Consider the following 27,005-nt stretch of genomic DNA (forward strand, 5'->3'; position numbering starts at 1 on the left):
CTCGGTAAATGGGCAACAACTGTGCACACTCTAATTGCACAAAGATGCAATCATCTTGGGAAGAGCCTTACATGCTCCTTTTATAACATGATTCCAGTTTTTAAGCATTTGGAGTTAAGATTGTGTTACTCAGTCCTATGACCTTTCGCTTAAGGAGCCAGAGACAGAAAGTTACCCTAAGCAGGCCCCAGGGGTGTTTGGAAAGTACTGAGGGGGGACAAAAGATCTCCCACCATCATCAAATATTCAGTGAGAAAAGTGCTCCGCAAATGCCGTGAGTGGGCATCTGTCATGCACGGATGACAAGCACACATAGTGCCATTTGAGCAAAACTGGCTCCTTGATCTGAAATGGAGCCTTCAAACTTTGACACCTGGCACACTTCTTCAGGCAGAAGCAAACCTGTTATTCCTTTAAAATTTGAATACACTTTAAATAATTAAAAAAAAAGAGGGCCCCCAGAACCGACACCTGCCTAAAAGCCATCTCTAAGGCCAGATATCTGCAGTGTGTGTTGGGATGGGGAGCTAGCTATAGTTACTCAATAGTGAAGGGAATGCACTTTGTAAATGCACAGAGAGGCCATTTCATCTTTTTAACTACTTCACGTGTTTCAGCTTTCCCCATCTTAAACTGATTCCTGCACAGAAGCAGAGGTACTCCTAGTGCTTAACAATTCTGAGCAAAAAATTGTCCAAATCCTTGTCATCTTCACTTATTGTGCCAGTAAGAGCTGGATGAATATTCCCTGAATGGATTATCTAATTCTTTGTCTATGATTTTACCTTGATTTCATGTGTATTGGGTTGATCAGTAGCCTTTTTGCTTGCCCTGTAATGCAGAAGGTTTCAAATTCAAACCTCCTGTCTGGAACCCTGGAGAGATGCTGCTAAGCCAGTGTAAACAATACTAAGTGAGATGAACCAATGGTCTGATTTGGTATAAGTCAGCTTCCTATGTCCCTGGCTAATAAAGCCTACATGCTAATCCTGTGGCTACTTTTATTTTCAGTCAGTCAGTCAGTGGCAGGCAAGAGCCTCTGTGTGGAGCTAGGCAAGCCTTGTAGTTTAATCATTAGTCTGGTAGCAACTGCATGCAGCTGAGTGGATGGAATTCCATGAAAATGAATGTGCAGGCTGGTGGGGAAGAGACAGTGTGTCCATCCCTCATTGGCACCGAGCATAGCAGCATAGAAATTCAGTAGGCTGGCAAGGGGGGTAGAAAGCTCCATCCCTTTGTCAATCTCCTACAGACTGGTAAACATTTTTGCAGGCTAGTAACTTTTGTGGTCTTATTTACAAGGGTGTACATACATTCTGCTCACAGCTGAAGTAAGTTCAGCATGAAAATCAGCAGGGAGGATTTCTTATTTTTTTCTGATGCCGATATATTTTATTGTTGTTTTCTAGCCTGCTCTATATCTTTCAAAACAGTGGTGGCCATCTGAGGTCCAGTCTCTATTTTTTTTCTGCTGGCAGAAGGCAGAAGTCACAAGCAGTACCAAATCAGTGTGGGATGTAAAACACAGGAACAGTCAATGACAACATTCCTAGAGTGTACAAGTTAGAACATGGGGAGGGATGTCTGTCCAGCAAGCAGGTAAACTTCCTGGGGACAGACTTCCTCCGCATGTGACCAGAGGTGGGTGTGGCCTCACCTGTGCAGGTAAATGATAAAAGCACAGGGCAGGCAGCCATCTCTCTCTCTCTCTCATCTTCACCTTTCGAAGAAGCAGGATGCCCTCTTGGCTCTCAGCCAAGAGAGGAGGAAAGGACTATCTTCCTATAAGATAGATTCTAAATGTATTTTACCTTTTTAAGCCTGTATGCCTTCTGGGATCATGTTGTGAACAGAACGTGAGTAAACTCTTTTATACTTTTATAAAGACTGTGTCGTGTCTTGTATTTTAAGAGGGAACAAAAAGGGGAAATTACCAGAGTAATTATTATAGAGGTTCTAGCAAACCTGTGCACACGTTACCGTTGCGAACTTAAAAGGGGAATGTTTATAAACTCTGCTGATATTTTGGGAACTTGTTAGCACAAGTTGGATAAGGATATAATCTCACAATATATCCTCTCCTGCACCCCTGAACATTCCCACAATCAGTAGTACAAAAGGAGTGTCTATGATATTTCTTTGTAAATCTACAAATCTCCCCCCTCTGGCCCAGTGCAATGAGTTTTCTCTGTCATTGCAAACAGAGAAAACCAACACATTTTAAAGTGAAAATGAAAACAACCCTAGCCATATGATTAAACGGTCTTCTGCGGGGGCTGGAGAAATGCCTAGGGTCAGTGGTTCAACAGTTTAGGGCAACAAAATATCGATGCAATTTCATGCCTGATTTGCATATGCAGCATCCATGACTTTGTGTTCAATTGGTCGGTTTGTGCAGGCAATTGCACACAGGAATGTTTTGAAAATCTGGCCTTTAATGCTTCATGAAATAAAATCACAATAATCATAATGTGCCTCTATGCATGGGCAAGCACTTATCTGAATGGCTGGGTGGCAAATGATTTTCCCAGCTGTTCCCAATCCTTTGTTTCACAAGATTTGCTTTTCCATCTTCCCTCTTCCCTTCTGAAGTCACATGGTGTTTTTTTCTTCCTAAACACTTACTCTCATAGCCTACCATCTCAGATTAAGAAGCTCATAACTTACATTTCCCCATCAGTTTTACCACCTCCATTGGGCCAGCCCATAAAAGGATCCATACTACTCAGAAAAGCTCTGGTGGATGGCACAGTGAGGAGGCAATGGGGGCAGTAAAGTATGCTTTTTTCTGCCTTCGCTGCCACTGCTCAGTAGTGAGCAGTCACCACTATTAAATTGCATTCATCTGGGGTTTTCCTCCACTTGCATTCCAGCTTGTTTCATTGTCCTAAACTCTGGTGTATACCAAGGGGCCAAAAGGGCTCTTTAATATCCTCCAAATATTGTTGGATTACAACTCTCATTACAAATTACACATTCCTGGCCATTGGCCACACTGGCTGGGGCTGACTGGAGCTGGAGTCCAACACAACATCTGGAGGGCCACAGGTTCCTCACCCACAATACCTTCCCAAGCCCTGGTACATAACGGCTAGTATCTAGAGATCTCATGATTAGAACTCTGCAAGTCTGGATCCAAGCCAGCATCCTTCTTTTCTTTTCTTTTTTCTAACTGGAGATGATGCTGTTTATCAAATTTGGGGATGCTATGCCAAAAGAGAAAAGAAGTGCTCTATCATTCTTGATTCTTGGCTTTTATGTAGGGAAAGGAAAGAACTGGCCAATTTGGCAAAGGGTTCATCTATGTTCAGAACTCTGTTTCAATGCTTTTTGATCTGTGTTCACACTCAATCTGCGCTACCCAGTGAGGTAAATGTGTGGCAGTTTACCATTTATGAAAATCCGCTCCGACAGGTCATTCACTTCTTTGGGATGTGCGATGGTTCACATGGATCTGTATTGCAAGATGAAGAAGCTACAGCTAACTGAAGATTCTGAAGGGGTTCTAGAATGTAAAGTTTCATAATAAACATTTGGAGTTGTGCTTAAAGGTCTTTAGCACACATTATGGAAACAGCATTAATTTTATGGAGCTTATTGTTGCCGTTTTGTTACATAATGCATACATTATGCATTCATACGTTCAGTAGATAAATTTGGCTCCTGGGTCTCCATCATCTTTCACCACATATTATGCTAGAAATGGAGAGCTGCAATTGTGTCGTCTACCCCATCCCATCCCACAAATTTCCTGCCTAACTCTGGCAGATACCCTCTAGCCCCTTTTGCCCTAGATGGGGCTAACAAAGAGAAACAAAGGTTTTGGAACAGGACCACCAGGGTAAAGCATAATTTTAATTTGTGCGTGAACCATCAGTGCTTCTTTTGAGCAAAGGCTGTGTGTGTGTGTGTGTGTTGTAATCTCTAGATGAGCATTACAACATCTCCACCATAGCAAAGGCAACATACTTGAAGCATGTTGTAAGCTTTTTCTCTGCTGCTTGAGTAAACCATTTAAGTGCTGCTAGGAATTGCTTTATAAACTCAGGACAGGAAGGGAATGATTGATGATTCCCCTCTGGACATGACATGGCTCCCACACTTCCCTGTATTTATAATATTTGTGCGTGTGCTGTACCTAGATCTTACAGCTACCGGTCCCGCTTGCTTAGTGTTAAGAATTTGGCATAGGCTGACATAGACCTCATTGTTGAGGGCCACCAAGGGAGAAAGCCATTGTTAGAACTCTCCAATACTCCCCCCATAAACCCCTCCCCTTGTGCACACCACCTTCCTCCCCCCACCCAATTGCATTATTTCTTTACAAGCCAACAAGAACAGAACCAAATGTTTCACATCTGCTCACGTCGTCCCTCCATTTGCATGAGAATCAATGGCCAGTGTTTCAATGAGCCACAGCTCACTGGTTGAGAATCGGGGTTCGGAGCCAGTTCAGAGAGACCTCTCATCCTTTGCCAGATGTGCCACTTGTAAAACACACAGGCACACACAAACTGATGCCCAAACTTGAAGCAATCACTTTCTTTTTGTGTAATCGGAGGCAGCTTTTGTTTGTTTGTTAAGGTGCTGCATATGTCCTTGGAACTGCCCACTAATTTCCAGGTCAAGCCTTTCCTTTAATAGTGGCATCCAAGCTTTCTTGCTTTTAGGATTCAATCCAATGGCACATTCAGGGCAGCTCCTGTCTAATGAATCACCAAAGGTCATTTCAGTAGCCTTTGAGTTGAGAGCATAGCGCTGGTGAATTTGGGACGGCATCGACAGAAAGAGGAGTTCTTTAAAAATGAAATAACAAACAAGTAACCATGATAGCATAGATTCAACGAATGACATTAGAGTGCAAAGGATGCTTGTAAGACTCTGATGTGAACTTCTAGAAGCTTTTGCTAACAAAGACATATCTGATTTCAATAAGGAAAGAATGATAAAAGAATAACAGTCAGCATTTGTAGAGCACTTCAGAGAGTGCTCAGAACACACCACATACTTTGGTTTGTTGCAATCCTTTGGTCAGCGTTATCATCCCCAGATGGTAGAAGAGAGGCAGAGAAAAAGCGTCATGCCCAAGTCAGCTCACAGAATCAAACCAAGGGAGTTTCTACATGTTCAGTGCCACCACTTGGCATCCTTGGGCAAATGGCAGGAGCCTAGCAGGGCCCACTGCCACTGACATGAACTGCGGTCTAGATTCCTGCGCCTACTTCTTTTCTTTTCTTTTGCCAGTGCTGTCAGCACAGGATTCCTGCAGCTAGAGTCCCTGATACCTCCATTTAAAAGTTCCCCACAATGCAAAGCTGCACATACACTACAGTGGTGTGGAGGAATTACAATGCCAGGGAGTCCAGCTGCCTGTGACTGATTAAGACTGATGCTTTCTGATGAAGCGTTGGAAGGAAAGCAGTTGATGGAGACCATCTAGTCAAAGATGCACCAGCCCAGTTCGGAACACATTTACTCCAAAGTAAAGCCCTATGTGGGCATTCTGGTCCCTCATATAATGTAGGGTTGCCATATTTCAAAAAGTATAAACCAGGACACCCCAAAATTTGTTGAACTTTCTCTAGGAAACCATCGAAACTGTTGAGCTTTTTCTCCGATTAACTTGCCTAAGGTACAAGACAAAGCGTCAACTTTTGGAAATCCCCCCAGACGTCAATTTCACCTTTGAAATCCTGGTAATGTCCAGGAAAATCTGGACGTATGGTGGCCCTATATAAAAGGGGGAGGGTGGGAATTAATGCACTGGTTCTGCCCCTTCCCTCACCCATGAAGCTTTTTCTACTTGTGTAGGCATATTTAATTGAGCAGTCTTTTTTAAAAAACTAAAAACCAAACAAAACCCCCAACCCTATTCCCACTGATCCAGCATGTTTTAAGAATTCAAAGCTACCACAAGAAGGGTTTTTTTGTGGCTCCCCCCCCCCCCCAAGATGTTTTGCTCTCTTCTTCTTCGTCTCCTACTCCCATCTCCCCCCACCATGTCTGGTCTTTATGAGTGTTATTTGACTGGCACAGTAGCTGATCAAAGGGTTAGTATTGGCAAGAGCTGGTAAACTCCCTTTCAGTCTTTTGGCTGGATGACGCAGACATTAATTTGTTGCTCTAATCTGCTGTTTGCATCTGTGTTTCACTCCCTATCATGTCAGAGCTTTACTTAATTATTGGAATTCTGGAATCTTCTAACCAATGCAATTCAGATGTGCGTAGGATTGCCCGTTTGTGATCTCAAAATCCTGCATTTTCTTCCAAGTATTCCGAACCACTCCAGTATGAGGAGCTACTTCATGGAGAAAAAGAAAGCCATCATGGGATGCAATTTAAAGTGGCTTCAGTGCGAGAACTGTTTTATGCTCTGCTACTTAAGAGTTGTAAGACTGAACAAGTTAGATGAAAAGCCTTGAGTAGCCTGTGGTGATTGCATAGGGGTCTATAAACCTAAACCAGCCTCCCTCTCACTTCCTGGTGCCCTCCAGATGTTATTGGATTACAACTCCCATCATCCCTGACTATTGCCCAAGGGGGCTGATGGGAGTTGGAGTCCAACAACCACATTTGCAAGGGACCAGGTTGGGAAAGCCAGTAAGAAAGTAGGGAATCTGGTTCTACTGACCTAGACTGCTAGCCTTGGAGAATGGGATGGCGGACTGCTGCATGCAGTTCTAGAAAGGTGACTAATTGGGGCAGGATGTGCATTGAGATATATCTCTGGATTTCCATTCAACTGAAAGAAGCACAGTACAAACGCATGATACCTGCCTCTGAATGTGCATCTTAATACAGATACCACCCCTCTATACTATATTAGTTTTGCTAGGATGCACCCAATCAGAGGCATGATCCAAATCACACAAGATGTCAGTGGTAGGTCTCGTCTGTGGAAGGCTATGTGCAGTGGCGGAGTTTCATGCTCCAGCACCGGGGGGGGGGGTATGACGCGTGTCCTGGGGGTGTGGCGCACCGCCTGTGGGGGCGTGGCACCCAGCGTGGGCAGGGGGACAGCCGTGATGGCACCCCACCAGGATCACGCTGCCGGGGGCAGTGCGTCCCTCCCCCACTCCTCTTCCTCTGCCAGTGGCCAATTAAGTATGCTACCTTGGATTCTATGAAAGTAAGTCAATACAGAAATGAAACAAGTGGGAGTGTGAAGTGTGAAGTGCTCCTGTTCCAGCCAATCTGCCATGCCTTCTCCCTCACTGTTCCATTCAATTCTCCCTACCCTGTTTCCCCACCCCCTGGAATAGACACTCAGCATTGCATGTGCCCTGGGTATACTCAGTCCTCATCTGGCAGTTTTCTGAGGGGGAAGGGTGCCATTTCAGTTGTTTTGTACCTCTATAGGCTTTGGTGTTTCTCCAGAGCATCCTGACACCTCCCTGTTATTTCTCTGCATATTTCTCTTATTTTGGCTACATAATCATCGACACTCAGCGCCTGAGTTTTCTATTAGAGAGAATGGTGATGAAACAAATGGATTTTTGCAAGAGATATAAAACCTCACCAAATTCAGTGAGGCACATCTCCGACAAAAAAATGGCAGAAATACATGACAGCATCCCTCGCAAACTGGAGCCCTTCCTTCTGCAAAGAATGTGACCCTGAACAAAGGGGCTGGGGAAGGATAGGAGCAAGGCCTGTTGTTAGGGCATCTGCTGCCTGCAGCATTTTGCTATAGGCTGCGCTGCCAACAGGCTCTGTGGAATCCTGAAAGAGGGACCTGAGAGCTGTTTCATGCTATTGAACTGGGACCCGAAGCAGAATTAATTACACTCAAATTGCAGCCCAATAACAATCCGCTAATCGGCTCCACCAGAAGGATAATGATGTCTGTCACCAAAAAAAGAAAAAAGAAAAATCAAGCTACAGAAAGAGATGGGGGTTGAGGGTAGAAATGTAGCTTATTAAATTGGAATTTAAGAATAGTTTAACCCCGCCCCCAAAGAAAATCATTTAAATACAGCAATGCCCAATCACTTAATGGATGGGAGAGTGGAGCTCCCTCCTCCTTAAGCGGAACAAGTGCCTCTTGGGATCTCTGCAAACAGCCCGTATTACACTACATGATCCAGTGCTAATAGAGCAGGATTATTAGTTGCACCATTCTTAGAGGGTATATATGCTAATGTACAAAAGCTCCTTTAAGCCAAGCAGTGAGCAAACACAGATGAATTAAACCTCACATCCACTTCGCTCTATAATTCTATAGAAGGGAGCTGCGGCTTTTGGCAAGATTGGCATGTTCACACTGCAGAACATCTAGGGCAAACTGGAAAGAGAATTTAGTGGCAAAACCTTAGCTAGTTCTTTGGGAAATCACAGTAAACTGTATCCACGTTCCGAGGTGCTTCTGTCAACCTACATTGCTTCCTGCGGCAAGGTATTATTCTCTGGAGCTGGAGCTGATTCTAAGGCTGTGTACACACTACACCTTTAAAGCACATTCAAATCGTGTTCTTTTCCTGGAGTTTACCCCTCACAGAGTTACAATTCTCAGCAACCCCTAACAAATGTCAGTGCCCAGCATTCTTTGAGAAAAAGAATTTGCTTGTAGCCTAAGTATCTCCCTAAAGCATGCCCACCCTTGTTCCACTATGATGAGACTGGAGTGACTGACTCAAAGTATCTCCCTAACATATGAGACAGAGATAGAGCGCAGAAGTTCTTACAGTAAGAATCATACATATGAATGGATTGATTCCCCCTTGTGTGTATGTGCTATATCACAGGACGTTCTGCTATGAGGTGAGATGCTACTGTGAGGGAGGTGTATAGCACCATTGCATTACAGCAACTTAAGGCACAATCTTACCCCATTACAGATCCTGTCTTATTTTTTAAATATATTTTAATACATGGGCAATTGTGTGTTGCCAATGTGTAACACCCCCCCCCCCCCTGCACCTATGTGAAAAGGCTGAGCGTCAACATTTCAAGACAAATGCTTTCCACAAATAAGGGAAGGCAGGGCAATTACCCTTCCGTTTCCTCTGCCCATCTTAATATTGTTTAAACCCCAGATTAGAACTCACTAACTGCAGCGTTATGAACTCTGCTCGCTCCCACTGTCGGTAATGCTGTTACATTTTCTAGCAAGTCAATTAGCTCCAGTGCGCGCATCTCTGGTGGGCAATGGTGGGGCCCTTCCTTTCCCTGCATGGCTCACGGCTCACCATCAAAAATTTATGAACTCCCTTGGACGACATCTGTTTGCTGTTTTGCTTGTGGTATTTGCAATAGCGACATGCTCTGTGGAGCACACACTGTCCCTTTCAATGCTATCGTCAGCTCAGGCCGCACGGCTCTCAGGGTGACGAAAGAAAGCAAACAAACGCCCCGCAGCCGAAGGATACCTGGAGGAAGCAGCTGCTGCTGCGACACATTTGGGCTGCTGCGCAGTGTTCCTGGCACCCTTCAAAGCGTAAGCAGGTTTCGGGCAAGTGAGAGCGGAAGGCGCTGCTCAGCCATTTGCAAGCAGCCACGTACTCCTTTCTCTTCCCTTTACAATGGAGAAGAGGGAGCGAAGCCTGTGACTGAGATCTCAGTAGCACAGGGGTGGGGCACCTCAGGCTGAATATGGCGGTCCTGGCCCTGAAACTCTCCACAGGCCACACCCCTCCCTTGCCCTGCTTTGCACCTTCTGTGAAGGTTTCTGCAGGCTGAAACATGTCCTTGAGTTCCCAGCATGCATCTGGCTTGCAGGGATGGAGGACGGGGGGGGGGGGCTGCTAGCAAATTGTGCATGTACAGAGGTAGTCTTGACATCTGCTACCCCACCCGCTTTTGTCTAGGACTCTGCCCACCATTAGCATGTAATACTAAAATAGGTAAAGGGACCCCTGACCATTAGGTCCAGTCGTGGCCGACTCTGGGGTTGCGCGCTCATCTTTCTTTATTGGCCAAGGGAGCCGGCATACAGCTTCCGGTTCATGTGGCCAACATGACTAAGCCGCTTCTGGCAAACCAGAGCAGTGCACGGAAACGCCGTTTACCTTCCCTCCAGAGTGGTACCTATTTATCTACTTGCACTTTGACGTGCTTTCAAACTGCTAGGTTGGCAGGAGCAGGGCCCGAGCAATGGGAGCTCACCCCGTCGTGGGGATTCGAACCACCAACCTTCTGATCAGCAAGTCCTAGGCTCTGTGGTTTAACCCACAGCGCCACCCGCGTCCCTAATACTAAAATACTAATACTAATGCTAATACTACCCCACCCATCTGGCAGGGTTGCCCCAGCCACTCTGAGTGGCTCAAAAGGTTGCCCAGAAGGGAATCTGGCCCCTGGGTTTGAAAAGGCCTCCCACCTTTACCATTGGATTACCTTGATAGAAGGTAAGGTTGCCTTGACCCGATTCCAATGTCTGACAGCTGCTAATTATTGACGCAGCTGATACAAGACAGTTCAGTGTGGGTAGGGAATGAGCAAAGCAGATGGAGTTAACCCTAAGGCATGGTTATAGTGATGCCTCTACCTAGATATCTTACCTATTTCTCAAAGCCCACCAGCACAAAGCACTGGAGTAGGGGAGATACCCTGGAGTGCTGGAATCCTCACTGCATCTATGGTTTATCTAGTCAAGGTGGCCTGAGATATTACGTGCTCCCTCCATATATATATATCCAGTGAGTCATTGAGGTGAGATCATTCAGAATATCAGCTGGGGGCCGAAATGAGGGCGGGTTATTCCTGCTGCATACTGCTTGTGGACTTCCTGTAGGTATCTGCTTTGTCTGTGTAGGAACAGATAGTGGACTATATAGGCTATATTCCTACTGTAGGTAGGAATCTCTGACCTGCAGGTCAAATTTGCCTGCCAGGGGTTAAAATTTGGCCTGTAAGGCTGGTTTCCCCAAACCATGCCCACAGATGTGGGGTAGGTAGAGACACAGCTGCCAATCAGGTAGAGACACAGCTGATAATGCATGACTAGGAACCTTAAAATGCACTCCTAATTTTGCATGGCAAAGAAAAGCAGATCTTGGCTCTCTACCGTCCCCAAACCTGAAAGCTGCTGGATGGAGTGAGTAAGGGAGCTTGCAAAGAAACCAGAGTTTCTTGGGAGACAGTTTGCAAAAACAAACCAAAATATCCTCTTCCACAGTATTTAATGATTGGCGTGCAATATGGAACATCTGAATATCTTGCAAAAGAGCTGAAATGTTTAAAAACATAGCCACCAATTTAATTTAATTTCTATTTTAGACAAGCGTTTCCCCATTTCATCTTCATCCTTCTTCCCAGGTCTTTGACTGGCTCATCTCATGATCCAGACATTCACTTGGCCTCAGCTTGCCCATCTGCAAAGTGTTCTCACAGCTGCACTGATGCTCTCTTTGGAGTCTGCAATGTAATTGAAGGCTCCCAGGTGGAAACAGCAACCACTCACGGATCCATTACTCTTCACTAACTGATCTCTCCAAGGGAACACACACACACACACACCACACTGTGGATAAAGAATGTGGGAAAGCTAATCACACACTCTTGGCACATTTATTGATACCGCAGGGTGCAGTACAATGATTTTCTTACCGTAGAGTGTTGTATTTCTTACCATAATGTGTGTACAAACCCTCTGATTAATTCACTTAGTTTACCATTCACAATTTGTAATTGGGAGGGGAGGTTCTCTCTTTGTAATCACTTGCAGCATTGGCATCTTTTATTGCAGATACTTGTTGTGCAATGTTGTTTACATGACTTAAAGACCTGCTTCGCAGTGCCCCGCTGAGATCTGGGCACTTAGCTGAGAGCACTGTCCTTCTTGTCCTCTTGTAGCAAAACCAAATCAGAAAGCAAATCCTATGCCTGTTTCTTTGGACGCGGTGCCCCACTGTGCTCATTGAGACTTCTACCAAGGCAAGTGTGCATCGGGTGTGGCAAGTTCACCAGTGCCTGGTCCATGGATTTGCTGAAACGTCAAGTAGGGAAAAGGCTGATGCAGAATCAGGCGAAGTTCTGCAGGTGCTGGACCAATGTCTGGAGGCAGTTCTGGGCTGGATGAAGGCCCTTAAACAAAGACAATGAAGATGCTTATGGAAAGTGGTTTGTGAGCCCAAATGAGCTGCAGCAGGTTGTGATTTAACATGGGGTTAACCCCCCCCCCCCTGGATTGGCACAAGTCCTCTGTGAGCCTTAGGCTGCAATCATATGTATGTTACCTTAAACTAAGCATCACTGAACTCAGTGGGATTTACTGATTAAGAATGTGGAGGGTTAGACTACGTAGACTGAATAGGAAAGTGTATAAAGAAAGTGCTGCTACTGTTATATTCTGCAGGGTGTTAGATGAATCCTCTCCATGTCTCGCCCAGCCTGACCAGGTATACCTGAAGTGGTTTAGGATAGTGGAGGCTGGCAGGGTTTTTTCCCAGCCAGAACTCACCAGAACTCAGTTCTGGCAACTCTCAGGTGGGTGCTATTCTAGGAGAACAAGGGAGGTGTTCGTGGTGAGTTGTGGCACCTCTTTTTCTAGAAAAATAGCATTTGTGGCTAGCTGCCCAACATTCCCACATTCCCCAAGCCATTATTTAAACCACAGATGATAGCGGAGCAGAGACAACAAACTGAAACAGAGTCAGGGCAAAGCTTGTTTGCCTAGATGAGGTAAACTCAATGTTGAGCCAGAAATCCAGTAGCCTTTTCCTGGTAAGCACAGCTATCTGGTAGCAGTAGAAGGAGCAGGAAAGTTGTATGGAGTAGGGGGCCCCTTGACCTATACTTTCCACAGAGAACCTGTGACTTGCACTCTGGGAGCTTACAAAGGGAGGAACAGCACATCATCTATAACCAGGAGCTCCAATAAAATGCATAGTATGGATGAGAAATGTTATTACAAGTCTGATGAGATGCCAGCATGGCTAAACACCAGTGTAAACGGGGCAATAAAATATTTCTGCCTATGTGGGTGGGTAGGGGGAAGTTTTGCAGGAAAATATAAACTTCTGACAAATCATTGGTTTTTACTGTCGGTTAAACAAGCCCCCTCCAGAGAGGCTGGCCCCACTGTTCTCGGAGCTTGTTTACCGGTAACCTCCTCTGGCTGACTTCCCGGACAGACCAGGGAGATTTTGATAGGCGACATTTTCCCAGCGTGGGTAAATGCACACCCCCTCCTCCCCTTGCAGGGAAAGAAGATAGTCAGAAGGCTATTTACATGCTTTTATTTTTGACTTTACAGCACTACAGAAATCATGTCCGACCACTAAAACTTCATCTAGCAAGAAAGACAAACTTCCTGTACATACGCAAACGGAAGGTCTCAAATTACACTCTTCACAGAGCTCTGAGAAGCCTGTGAACTTCCGGGAATCTTCTTTTCCACAGCTAGCCACATCTTGTGATGTCAACAAGCTGGCTGTCTGCAGCTGCGATGTTCTCATATACTGACAAGCCCCACTGCAGCCTCCATCATCCTAGGCCATTGGACTTTCTGACTGGGACTAATGGGAGTTGCAATCCAAAACATTTGGAGGGCATCAAGTTAAGGATGACTGCTTTTCTAAATTAGTCGTTTGCTGCTCCAGCATGCCTGTTCTTATATTCTTAATAATTAATTGCCTTGGGACTATATGCAACTTCTGGTAAACATTTGCAAGAATCGAAAGCAAATTCTTGCCTTGTGCACCTTCTGTCATGGACAGAACATCAATGTGATGTTAGGAAAGTTGTGTACGTTGTTGCAAAGGAGTGGATTGTGCCCTTTTGAGGGCAGGCCCTTCTTTTGCATGTTCTGAGCTGGTGCAGATGCACTCGTCACCCTAACTCCCCCAAATTCTCCCACAAAGGACAAACACTTATTTGTCCAACCGAAGAACATACTGTAGTTAATGCATTGCTTCCCCCACAGGAAACAAAAGGAACAAAACTGAAACAATTTACCTCTGAAGGACTTCAATGAAGTACAGGAAAACTGCCTCTCTCTCTCTCTCTCTCTCTCTCTCTCTCTCTCTCTCTCTCTCCCCCATCTGGATGCTGATGATACAATATTAATAACCACACTCGGTTAAACTGGGCATCCCTTGGGATGCAGAGTTTCAACTGGGCAATGTCAATAGAATTGATGTTATCCACGTCCTGTTGCCACTGACAGCAGCTGGCTTGAATGGTGTGTGTGTGAGAGAGAGAAAGAGAGATGCTGTTTGCACATAAAAATATTTTCTGATGGTATTTGTGAGGGCAAAGTTATTTCTGAGGGGAGGAAAGAGAGGTAAGAACTAGCAGTGCTTTTAGTGGAGCTCGAGCCTAAGGGAAAGTACCAATAATCTCTCTCACACACATGACAACTGCCACATCATGATTAAAGGTGACATTTTCTCCTGTATTGATGCCATTCAGGCCAGAAAACTCTGCACACTTACCTGGGAGTAAGCCACTTTTTGCACACAGTGAGATTTACCTCCTAAATGCATAGGACTGTGTTGTTACTCATTCATTCTTGAGAATCTAGGCAATAATTCATCAGAATAATTCCATTCCCATTTTATCCCAGATAGCATCCTGGTGGTTTTATATGTTGAGTTTTGCAGCAATCTCTGCAGCTTTCACTGCAATTGCAGTAGTGTCCATTCGGACGCGGGGATGCGGGTGGCGCTGTGGGTTAAACCACAGAGCCTAGGACTTGATAATCAGAAGGTTGGCGGTTCGAATCCCCGCAACAGCGTGAGCTCCCATCGCTCGGTCCCTGCTCCTGCCAACCTAGCAGTTCGAAAACATGAAGTGCAAGTAGATAAATAGGTACCGCTCCAGCGGGAAGGTAAACGGTATTTCCGTGTGCTGCTCTGGTTCACCAGAAGCAGCTTAGTCATGCTGGCTACATGACCCGGAAGCTGTACGCCGGCTCCCTTGGGCAGTAAAGCAAGATGAGCGCTGCAACCCCAGAGTCAGCCACGACTGGACCTAATGGTCAGGGGTCCCTTTACCTTTACCATTCGGATGTGAGCTGACATGGTACTGTCTCACCTGGCTTAGAGGTGTGGCTTGTGATGAGGCTTGGAAGAATACATCATTTCCCATTCTGACCTGTATTTCATAGAATTGTAGAGTTGGAAGGGACCCTGAGGATCATCTAGACCAACCCCTTGCAATGCAGGAATATGCAGCTGTCCCATATGGGGATTGAACCTGCTACCTTCGCATTCTCAGCACCACGCTCTAACCAACCGAGCAGCAGTGTTTCTGTTCCACTACAGTTTCCCTTCCACTCAAAACTATGTCAGTAATATGCTGTCCACTGGGATGAAAGTATGTGACTTACATAATCAAGTACGTAAATTACATAGTTACTTTGGGCAGTATTCACCTAATCAGCTCCATCAGTGTAAGCCCTGCTCAATGGCATCCTCTTGCACAATGGAGGGTTTCCGCCCTCTTTTCCCTCCCCGTGGTCTCTCCAAAATTGGCTCAGGAGGGATCAAGAGAACCCTCAGAACAGTGTGCAAGGGGAGGAGAAGGAGATCATTCAATCTGGCAAGCTGCAATGCTTGCACAGATGGAACATTTGTAATAACCCAGCGTTGAATTCAACTCATTGTCATTACGTTATTCCACCCCATTCATTTCAATGCAAAGCAAACGCAATGCAAAGTGTGTGTGTGTGCGCGGGGAGTGTAGTCAATCACATATTGTTTGCAGACTGAAAGCAATAACAGCAGTTACCAATTGTATTCACTGGGTTGATTTCTGTTTCAAAAGTAAGACGAATAAGTGAACATCAGCAATTTCTGTCCTCTTTCTGTTTTTGCTGGAATTCTCCAAAGGAAAGACTGGTGCATAACAGACTTTTTTTTAATAATGTACAAGCAAGAATGCACACCACTCATCCACCTCTTAATTATTTCAAGGTACAGATTAACAACAAAATTCCCCCCTTTCTCCTAATAAATGACTGTGGAGGAAAGTGGATCCCTTTTGCTTCCCCCCAACACATACACACACAAACCCTTTTGGACCTCTTTGCCTGCAATTTTGCAGGCTTAATCTCCTCTGGAGGGGCTCCTGGGCCTCTAAATTTCATCCACTTTGCTCAAAAAGGGCAAAGTTATAGTTTTTAGATTCTCCATTCTAGTGAATGGGGCACACAGAGCTTCATTTTCTACAGAGCACATCAGAACCTGAAACATCAGTTGAAGTGGAAAGAACACAGATCATTTTTAATGCACAGATACAGATACAAGCTGAATCTTGGGGCCTGTACACACCCCTAACAAATACCTCCATGAGACAGCCATCGATGGGGATAAATGGGGAGGCAGACAGATGGATTAGCAGACGGGTTTGCTCACAATATGAGGATAAATGAGATTAAAGAGCAACCCGCTGAGGAGTCCCTTTATTCTAATGAGCAAGGACTGGTGGACACAGTCACTTTATATTTTCCATCCTTTCTAAGAGTGATTTGCAAATCCTGCTTTTCTCCAACACCCAGGGCTTTGGGAGGCCCGGTGTTCACAAGCTACAAAGCACCAAGAGGGTCGGGGAAGCTGAAGAACCATTCAGGGGGAAAAAAAGCTCTCGCCTTGTTCCCCAGGGAATTCTTCCCCTCTCGGCTCCTCTTCCCTTACCACCCACCCTGTTTCCCAAGAGTCCTGCATGTTTATCCAGCTGTCCCTGAGCTCAACAGCATTTCCTACATGTTTCCATCACCTATAGCCTCGGCTCTATTAAAGCTACATCATTGAGAATAACTCCTTGTGCTGCCGGGCGTATGTTGTGTGTGTGTGTGGAAGGGAGGGGACGGGAGTTATGAGGTGGAGGCTGTGGAGCACCTGCACTTTAGGACTCTTGGAAATTACATGCAGGGGAAATGGAAAGGAGGCGCTCCTGGGTTGGCGCCATCGCCGAATGGCGGACTCCCTCCGAGCTCCGGAGGGAGCCTGCTCGGCAGGGGCTGGGTCCTACCGCACCGGCGATGCGGGGACCCTTAAAAACCACGGCCACGGGGGCCGTGGACATGGAGACTCGGCTGGCACCGTTAGCGCCCTCCCGACTCGTGAAGGAGCCTTTTTAAAGGCTACGGATCGGGTGCCGGGGAGAAGCGTGGTGCTTTGAGTCCTCTGCTATCCCTGCCGAGCGAAGCCGCATGCCATCCGGCGGAGAGCGCTGACTTCTTCCATTGAAAATTCGGACTTCTTAACAACAACCCGTGAGTAATTTGGAAACCGGGTTCAAAAGGAGAAAAAAAGAATTTTTTTTTTCGGATTGGACACGAGCGGGGGGGGATCCAAAAAGGAAGTCAGTCCCCCTCCCTACTGTAAACCTTCCAAAACAAGGATGGGGAAACCAAGGTCCAAAAAGATTTGCATTGCTGATAAAAACTAAGAATTCCATGATGGGGAACTACAAGAACTGTGCTGGAGGAAGAATTGAGGGAGAAGGGAAACGTAACCCCCCCCCCCTGTGAACCGGGGTGATTGAAGAGAGAGCCTGGTGAAAAGAGTCGGAGATTTTGACAGCTGTCAAAGTAGCTGTCAAAGTCGGAAAGCAGAGAGGATTTTATTATGAGAACTTTGCTGGTTAAATTTGTTATAATTTGCTATAACCCGTTAAAACTTGGATACAAAATGGCGAAAACATGGATAACAATCGGACTTTTGGACTAGAGAAAACAAAGTTACAACAATCCCCCTAGAGGAATTTCGGGACATTACAAAGATGGTCGTAAGTGGAAAAATACCATTGGAATTTTACAGGACTGGTTATCTTCTGGGAAAGCTGCAAAACGGAAATAATATTTTGTCTACAGGGTGTTCAGCTAAAGGAGACAATAGAATTTTCTATTGAAGAAAGGAAGGGACTGAACGCAAGTTTTTGTTCCTGAATAACAATAATCCCTGCAGAGTTACTAAACTTCTGAATTAGAACGTTTCAGCAGCGGAACAAGAGGAAATTGGACTACAACTTGGAAAGAACAATGGGGGGAGTTTTATTAAAGATTTGAAGTTAAATGTCTTAAAAAATAATTATAAAAAGAAAAAGCCAGCAAGGAGTTGGGGGAAATAGGTGATTTATGGACTTTAAGAATTCCAGGCAGATAACATGGTTTGGTGGTCAGGGGGAAATTAAACCGGGGACAGGGGGGGGAGAACTAAAATCCAAAGGCTTGTCAACTTTTTTTTCTGAATTGGCTCTTTCTCATCTATTATACTTTTTATTTCTTATTTTTTATATTTCTATTGTGTGGGGTGTCCTTATCATTAAAAAAAGGGAAATTGTGGAATGAAAATGGGGTGGGCCCTGGGGAGAGAACTTTTGTCTTTTATTAGGGGTATTGATGAGGAGTGTATAAATTTTAAATTCGAATAATGGTCTAAACAAATTAAGTTTCAATTAGAACTGAGAGCTTGTGGAGCCAACAATATGAAAGGGGAATATGGTAGGGGTGGGGGAAGGGGGGAGTCCCGGAAAGTGGATCTATGAAAATAAGGCTTTGAATGTACTTTAATCTTTACTTTCTGTATTTCTGAAAATCTTAATAAATATCATTAAAAAAAAAAAAAAAGGAAAGGAGGCGCTCCTGGGGAACTCTGCGAAATCAGGACGACATTTGAACTCAGTGCAAACATGGAGTGAAAACAGAGGAGTGCCACGGATTTGGCCAGTGAAAACCTAGACCTGAAATAATGTATAACAATAACCCCAATAGTTATAGTTATAAACTGTGTGTTGCCATCTGATTTATTCTGATTTTAAGCTGTATTTCAGTCAATTGCTGGACTTTATGTTTTAATGTATTATAGACTTTGATGTTAGCCACCCTGAGCCCGGTTTGGCCGGGGAGGGCGGGATATAAATAAATTATTACTATCATCATCATCATCATCGCTCATTTAAATATCAGTGACATTTCCACCAGAATGTAACGTATTTAAATTTTGAATTTGCTTGTTTTCCTTCTTCCTTTCCCATCCCCTTTTCCTTTTGCATCTTTTGTTAGGTTGTTTACTACTCCAGCAGAGATCTGTCTGTTATATTCTTTCCATAGAATAATTTTTAAGTGTTGCTGTTACTATCGGTAGTAGTAAAAGTAGTAGCTGGTAGTCAACTAAATGTTACTCAGGGTTGACCCAATGAAATTAATGAACATTTATAATATAGTCTTTTCTGAGTAAACCACCCAGTATTAGCATATCTGCTTTCTGCACAATAGTAACATTGCACCGTATTCTCCATACAGTGCCTAGAAAACAAGTGTAGTAGAACAGTAGATTATTATTAGTCCCACCCCACCCCCTCTCTCTTTTTAGGTATAGTATTACAAGTACATACTTGCTTGCTTTTTGAATCCTGTGCCTGTTTTGTCTATTGTGATGAACAATAGTTATTAATACTGTTATAATAGTAGCATGCTGGGGTGTTTCCAGCATGCTTCAGTTTTGCATGGATCTCTTACACATTTAGGTAAATGGCAGTAGATGTCCTTTGTGCAATAACAGAGCATCTGTGCAACAAATCTGCTCCCTGCCCCTAAGAAAAAAAATGGATTTTTTTCATGGGAAACAACAGTGGAAAGTATGGGATAATAAGCAATGCCATAAAATACCTGCACAAATTTTGTCAAAACAAATTGGGATGATTGGTCAGTAAATGTTTCATCTGGAAGAGGCTGTTAGTAAATAACGCAGATGGAGTTCAGAGAGAAAATGAATCCTGATAACAATTTACTGACCAAAATGGAATAAAAACAGTGTCTACTTTGAGGAGAAAGGAACAGAGAGTTTTGTTTTTCTTAGTCTAGATTTTGTACATAGCAAGGAGACATTTAGTCTAAGACTCACAGGAAATAACTCCCTCAGAATTACACAGCCAATCAGGGCACACGCTACCTCAGCAAAGATCATGTCACTTTGCCTGGTTGCAAAGCAACACCTCCATCACCCACCCTTAGTTAGGTGACTTGCTGCTAACATTATTAACCCTTAAATTAGAAACTGAATGATCCCTGCTACAGCACTTCCAATAGTTGCCAGCATCACAGAATGAACATTACTTTATAACGTGTCACAGAAATAAATGCTGAATATGTTTTCTATTGATAAATAAGATATGATTAGCTGAGAATGCATTCCCCATCTCTTTTGTCTCTTCCTAGGACAGACTCTGTGGTTTTTCTCTTATGCTCTTTCTACTTCAAGAATGGAAACATGGAATCAGCTTTCAAGTTGCCAGGTCCCATCACACATCACAAGACATATTTTTATACTCTTCCTTTCAGAATTTATTAACATTTCATTTTAATATGTCAGATCCTATATCCATGTAAAACATGCAGAAACGTTATACGGCCCCCCCTTCTCTTCTTCCACATTCTGTGCGAACCTCTCAGAACACCCCCTCTCACTTCTCCTGAAAGGCTGTGCTTTCACACATGTATACAGCAAAGCAGCTCCATTTTGCCCATCCATTTAGTGTCTCACTCTCAACATCTGTGCAATAAAGCATAAATCTTTACAATCCACCTTACTTCTTGTCTAGGCAGTATATTCGGTTTGGGATTTATGTCGTTTCCCACTTATAGAATGGAATGCATATATAAGTCCCCTGAGGAGCATAGAGTTAAGGGCCTTATTCTGTAGGCTTTGCATGTTACCGCACAGCAGGCTGCAGGAAGCGCAAGCGAGTTGCACTTCTTCCTGCCAATCAGTACAACATATGAACAGGAACGTTGCAAGCTGTTTTGCATCAAAGGGATGCAGGCAAAAACATTTGCTGCATCACAATGAAGCCAGCTAAGATGGCAATCCTATCTATAACTGCTTACCTGGGATTTACTTCTGAGTAGACGTGTATAGGATTGTGCTGTAAGGCATATACACCATTACTAAGGAGAAAGCCTCATGGAACACAGTGTGATGATTTGCCAATCCAAACGCATAAGCTTGCACTGCATAACTGCATTCCAATACATGCTTACTGAATAGTAAATCCTATTGAATTGAGGGAGGTTTACTTCTGAGTAAACTTGTTTAAAATCACATAGAGATGGATGAATCTGCCAATATTGGTTGCTCTTGGCTTCTCATTCTTCTGATTTAATTTCAATTTGCCACACTGGTGCAGAAGTTTGCAGATTTTTAAATCTTTTTTTTAAAAAAAGTTCTCACAAATATTCAGCAGCATTAGTAGTGTAATTCACTCATTTTTGTGATTTCTCCTAATATAATCCATTTTGTATGTTATTGTGCCTTATGTGTGTGGTTTTCCCCTTTCTTTTCCCAGTACACATGTTTTCCTATCACTTTCCAGTTGGAAAACTGCACTGCAAAATTCACGAAAGTGCAAAATTCAAAGGATTGTTGTGCTTTGCTTTGCATATTGTTTTTGGAAATGTAACTAGGCCAAACTGAGCTCCCCCACCCCACCTCTAGGATTGCATTACAGTGGTACCTCGGGTTACAGATGCTTCAGGTTACAGATTCCGCTAACCCAGAAATAGTACCTCGGATTAAGAACTTTGCTTCAGGATGAGAACAGAAATCACGCGGCAGCAGCAGTGGGAGGCCCCACTAGCTAAAGTGGTACCTCAGGTTAAGAACAGTTTCAGGTTAAGAACAGACCTCCAGAATGAATTAAGTTCTTAACCCGAGGTACCACTGTACATGTTAGATTTATTGGACGACTTCTTTTTTTAAAAAGGATAGGTCAAAGGTGTTGAATATTCACTGAAGATTTTGCACATGTCTGCCAGGGAAGTACCAAAATTGGTTTCCTCCAGCTTGCAAAAGGGGAACCTGGAGAAGAAGGGAGCAGCCTGGGGCAGAGAAAAGGATAACAAGCCAGGGCATCTGGGTGGAAGCATTGCTGTAAGGGATTACACTGCAGAGCTGTTGTATAGGGAAGGGGATTACAAGCGAGTGCAGCTGCCATTAAGAGAATCTGGGTCATGCATGGGGATAAATGTGAGTGGGGTGGGGGCTGCAGGATGTATCATGCCATCCAAATTTATATATATAAATAACTGCTTTAAGTATTCAGGTGATAGCAGAACTAACTTCCAGACCACCAGTCCATGGGAATCCTAGGAGAGGTGAAGAAGACCCAGAGACATCTTCAATTTCCCCTGCTTTGCTCTTTCTGCAGAAAGGAGGATAAGGTGGTGGGGTTGCTTTGCCTAAAGGCAGCCTAAGTCTGTTCTGCAGAGACTGGAAGTTGTTCCAAAATGAAGCTACTGCAGATGCAATGGATGCCTGCTTCAGCAGAGTTGATCCCTTGTCTTTTCCATCACCCCTTTTCAACTGCGGTTCATAATCAAGCCTCAAAAAATTAGAAAGCAGGAGGCAGCATGAAAAAGCTACCTCCATGCTTCGTTGAACTAAGCACTAAGCAGGGATAAAGGCAGCCTCCCCCTCCCACATAGTCCCATGCAGAAATGAGCTTGAATAGCTCAGGAGCAGAATAGTGGGACTAGCATGGCTGATTGAAGTAAACAATATGGTTATAAACAGAAAAAACACCTTTTACCAATCAGGAATAAATCCATCTCCCCCCAAGAGCCCATTTTCATGTCAGTGGTTTCGCGATGACTTGAAAGGAAATATGCACCATTTTTGCAAAGGTTTTCCACAGAACCAAAAAAATGCTTCCCTCTTTCTCCTTGTGTAAGCTGTCTTCATTGTCAATTGCCCCGTGTGTGTGTGTGTGTGTGTGTGTGTGTGTGTGTGTATCTTCCTATTCTGCTTCTTTAAATTGCCTTGCTACCAGTTGTCCTTATTTGCCCTCAATGGTTTCAAAACTGCTTTGCATTTTCTGCTGGCTCAAATTGCCCACACTCTCAGTTGTCCTCATTTACCCTAAATGATATCAACATGTCACCACATCCGATGGTTTTTGTTATCCCTGACATATATGTACAGTAGCACCATCATGCTGTATGCTGCAACTTGATTCACTCCATAATCCTTGATAATGGAATCACCCATGTGCCTGACTTGAGAAGGAGAAGGAACTATCATCTAGATGGGAAACAATAGCACCAGGTCAGGTGTGAGGGTTTCGAGAAGGTGAATATTCACATACAGAAGCTGCTTCTCATGGGGGGGTATTCTACCCAGTAAAATCACTAGTTTGACTTCCCCAAATTGAATATTAATGAACATTTGGCACGGCTGTGCTTGCGTCTGTTGATCATCATTCTCGTTTGCATCTGTTTATAGAGTTCTTTGGGTTATTTAGCCATTATGATTAGTTAACCTGTGTGATGCTATGCATACTTATTTGGAAGTAAGTTCCACTGAATACCGGTACAATGAGACTTACTTCTTACTAAAGAAGCATGGTTTACTCTGCAGCCATGCTTGAGTGTTAAAGTATTTTAAAAATAAATAAAAACCATTATCATAACACAACTCTGAAGAGCCCAAAATCTTCTGCCATGGAAAAGAAGAGCATCTGGCTTCCTTGACCTGCCTTCAGACTATCGTGTTCTTCAGGGACACAGAAGTCCAATATTGGGCAGACCTCACTAGACACATCTGGCTGGAATACATCTCCGGAGAAATAATAAACATGTGGTTTATGCATCACCACCTGTCACAGGGATGCTCTCTAGCCCAACCTATGAGAAGCAAGTAAACCCACACACCAGTAGATGGTGCTCCAGAATGTGCAGTCAAGTTTCTGGCCTTGTGCAACCAGTAAATCTATTGTTGTAAACTGCAGGCAGAAAATGAACAGGAGAGGTTTTGGCAACAGTGGGAGGGTCGGAGATGCCCTACCACTGTAACCTAGTTCCTCAAAATTAGAGCTGGGTGCAAATGGTCCCTCAAAATTCCCTAAGCTATTTAGGTGGGGTGCGGGGACCAGTTGAACACATTTCTCCAGAGAGGATATAAATTCTCCAATAGTTTACAGCAGCAACAACTGTGTTGGCAGCATGGCCACCATTTTGCATCCTCCACAGTACCCTGGAAATAGCATCACTCCAGCGCATTGGAGTGGGAGTGGCATGAAGAAAAGAAAAGATTTTGATATTTTCTCAGAAAAAAATGGTTCCAGTGGGAGAGTTGAACTTGGGAGGGTTTCCCTGTTCCATTTCTTTGTCTTTCCATTCTATGGTTTGCTCCGCTCTGGGTTCTGCTCCTCCTGTGTTCTGACTTAATTAAAATTTCTAAGAGTAATCCTGAAATAAATTCTGAGTTTACAGACTCTCCCATTCCTTCAATTCCTGTATGCCTTGTCCTCCAGTTTGTGTTACCAATCTGCACGCCCTCATTCATAAAACACAGCATCAAAATAAAATAAAATAAAATAAAATAAAATAATAAAGCAATCTGGATGTGATTTTACTAAGACTGCATGGAGGTTCTTTTTTTGTGGGGTGCTTCACTGGGGTACACATGCACAGTGGTAAACCATATATAAAGAATCATGCAACCAATGGTACAACCAGACAAGATCGTCCTTGTTTTTTGGCAGTGTTTTATGAAAATGCACAGCTCCACTTGTGCAGCATTAAGTTTCCACACAAAAGGAATACGGGCACAATCCTATGAAAAGTCACATGAAGATTGCTTATTTGTACCCACAGTGTAGAGCAGAGCAACATGACAGCAGGTAGATTAAATTTGGCCCCAACTATATTGTCTGCAAGTCACACAGAGTTTGGCAGGGGAGTGGGAAATTTCTTGATTCACTCGGGTTTTTCCTGACATGTTTCACCCATGCATGATGTATATATTATGAACCATTTCAAATTATTCTATTAAATTTATGTTGCTTTTATGAGTGTTTTATGTGCACCTCTTAGATTTTTTTTTTAATGATTAAGCAGTATATAATTCTGTTAAATTATTAAATGGGGCAAGAATCCAGATTTCTAACTGCCTGACTGCTGTCAAACCAATTACCCAACTTGCCTGAAGAAAGCCCTGGCTGGGGTCCAAACAGGCCTCCCAGTTTATAGCCTGGGGGAAAAAACAGAAGGGAGAGGTTCTCCCTCTGGTCCCTGTGAGGCCTTGGACTGTTTAGGCCAGCCAGGCCAGCTGATTGTTCCCCAGGCAGAGCAAGAACCATGATGCATTCATGAAGTAGCCAGATCCTTCATTGTCCAGCCATACCAGTAAATGGGGGTTCGGAGTGTGGAGTGAGGAGTGGAGGAAGAATCCAATTACATTGAATTTGGCACTTCCAATCGGATTGCACATTGCCCACATCCGGACTGCCTCTTGAAGTCACTGCCTGCTTGCATCTAAGCCACACTATATGAATAAACTATATACAAAAATATGTATATTATACCTGTGTCACGCATCATGCGATACTATCTTTATGCAGCATAGTTTTCATTTATTAATTTAAATATATTAATGTATATTTTTTATACAGTTATATAAAGGTAAAGGTACCCCTGACCATTCGGTCCAGTCGCAGACGACTCTAGGGTTGCGCGCTCATCTCACTCTATAGGCTGAAGGAGCTGGCATTTGTCTGCAGACAGCTTCTGGGTCATGCGGCCAGCATGATTAAGCCGCTTCTGGCAAACCAGAACAGCGCACAGAAACGCAACTTACCTTCCCACCAGAGTGGTACCTATTTATCTACTTGCACTTTGATGTGCTTCCGGACTGCTAGGTGGGCAGGAGCAGGGACTGAACAACGGGAGCTCACCCTGTTGCGGGGATTCAAACCGCCAACCTTCTGATTGGCAAGCCCTAGGCTCTGTGGTTTACACCATAGCACCACCAATGTCCCATACAGTTATATAGATGGTTGTATATATTGGTTTGAATGCTGGTTACTTTAGGAAGTCTGGAGTGCATATGCATATAATCGGGCTGTGCACTGGATTTGGACAAGGCCTAAACCAAATTGGGTTGATTCAGCGGGATCTGGTGATCTGGTTGAGAAATCCCTGGGTCACCACGGGATGGGCTGGATAGCTCAGAGCTATCTTGGGCTGTCAGGGGCTGGGGCATCAGAAAGAAAGAAGGAAAAACCGTGAAATGAAAGAGGGGACCTACCTGACTTGACCTACCTGTGTCTTCCCAGGAGAAGGTAGGGCTGTGGGGGATGGATGCCCTTGGATGTGGAATGCAGGCTTTCCTGTTCAAGTCTCCTTTCTGTCCCACCCCCTCAAGCAGCACCCTACAGGATGCAATCCTCCACACAACAGCTGGTAAGTGGAAAATTTTATCCTGGGGGAGGGCAGGGTGCTGCTCCAGAAGGATTTTTTCCTTCAGGGAAGGTGCTTGTGAAGGATCAGCAACATGCAGGATAGAATCCCCCACTTACCAGCTGGTAAGCAGAGAATCCCATCCTGCCTCGTGCTTTTCCTTCACAACCACCTTCCCTGCAGGGAAATCACTTGCAGAGGATCATCAAAACCAAGGAGTGAGATGGGAATTAAAACAACAACATTGAGCTTTCAAGAAAATTCCACCCCTGCTTGTAGTTGTTTTGTCAACTTGTGGTGCTATGTGCATCATTAATTTTAGAGAGGGAAGGCACAAATGAACTGATGCAAATACTATAGCCTCCTGTATTTTAAAAGCCATTATAAACTAGTCAGATTCTTAGGTCTAGCACTAGAGCAGAAAGGCTGCAACTCTAGCAGTCAAACAATTAAGGTGGTTGGCATTAAGGCAGACGTGCGGCTGAAATGGAGCTTGAAGCAAGGCTTGCCCTATGCAAATGTAGCACACCAGCGACATCGATATTTTTAAAGGTTGCAGGTTCAAGTCTCGGCATAGTCATAGACTTGCTTGCTGTCATTGGGCAAATCCTTGCTGCTATTTTAGCTCTTCCTGCGCAGGATCAGAACACTGCTAGGTTTTCATGATGGACTAGACAGTATGAAGAGATGTTTCCATGAGGAATGGAAAAAAGAAAGAGATCTGCCCAGGCCCATAAACTGTGGGACTATAATCAAGGTGATATCCACATCATACATTTAAAGCACTATGATACTGCTTTAAACAGTCATGGCTCCCCACCCAGATATTTATGGGAGCTATAGTTTGTTAAGGGTGCAGAGAGTTGTTAGGAGAGTCCTGTTG

This window comes from Podarcis pityusensis (assembly GCF_964106645.2).
Source record: "Podarcis pityusensis genome assembly, chromosome: 2".
In the NCBI taxonomy this organism is placed as follows: Eukaryota; Metazoa; Chordata; class Lepidosauria; order Squamata; family Lacertidae; genus Podarcis; species Podarcis pityusensis.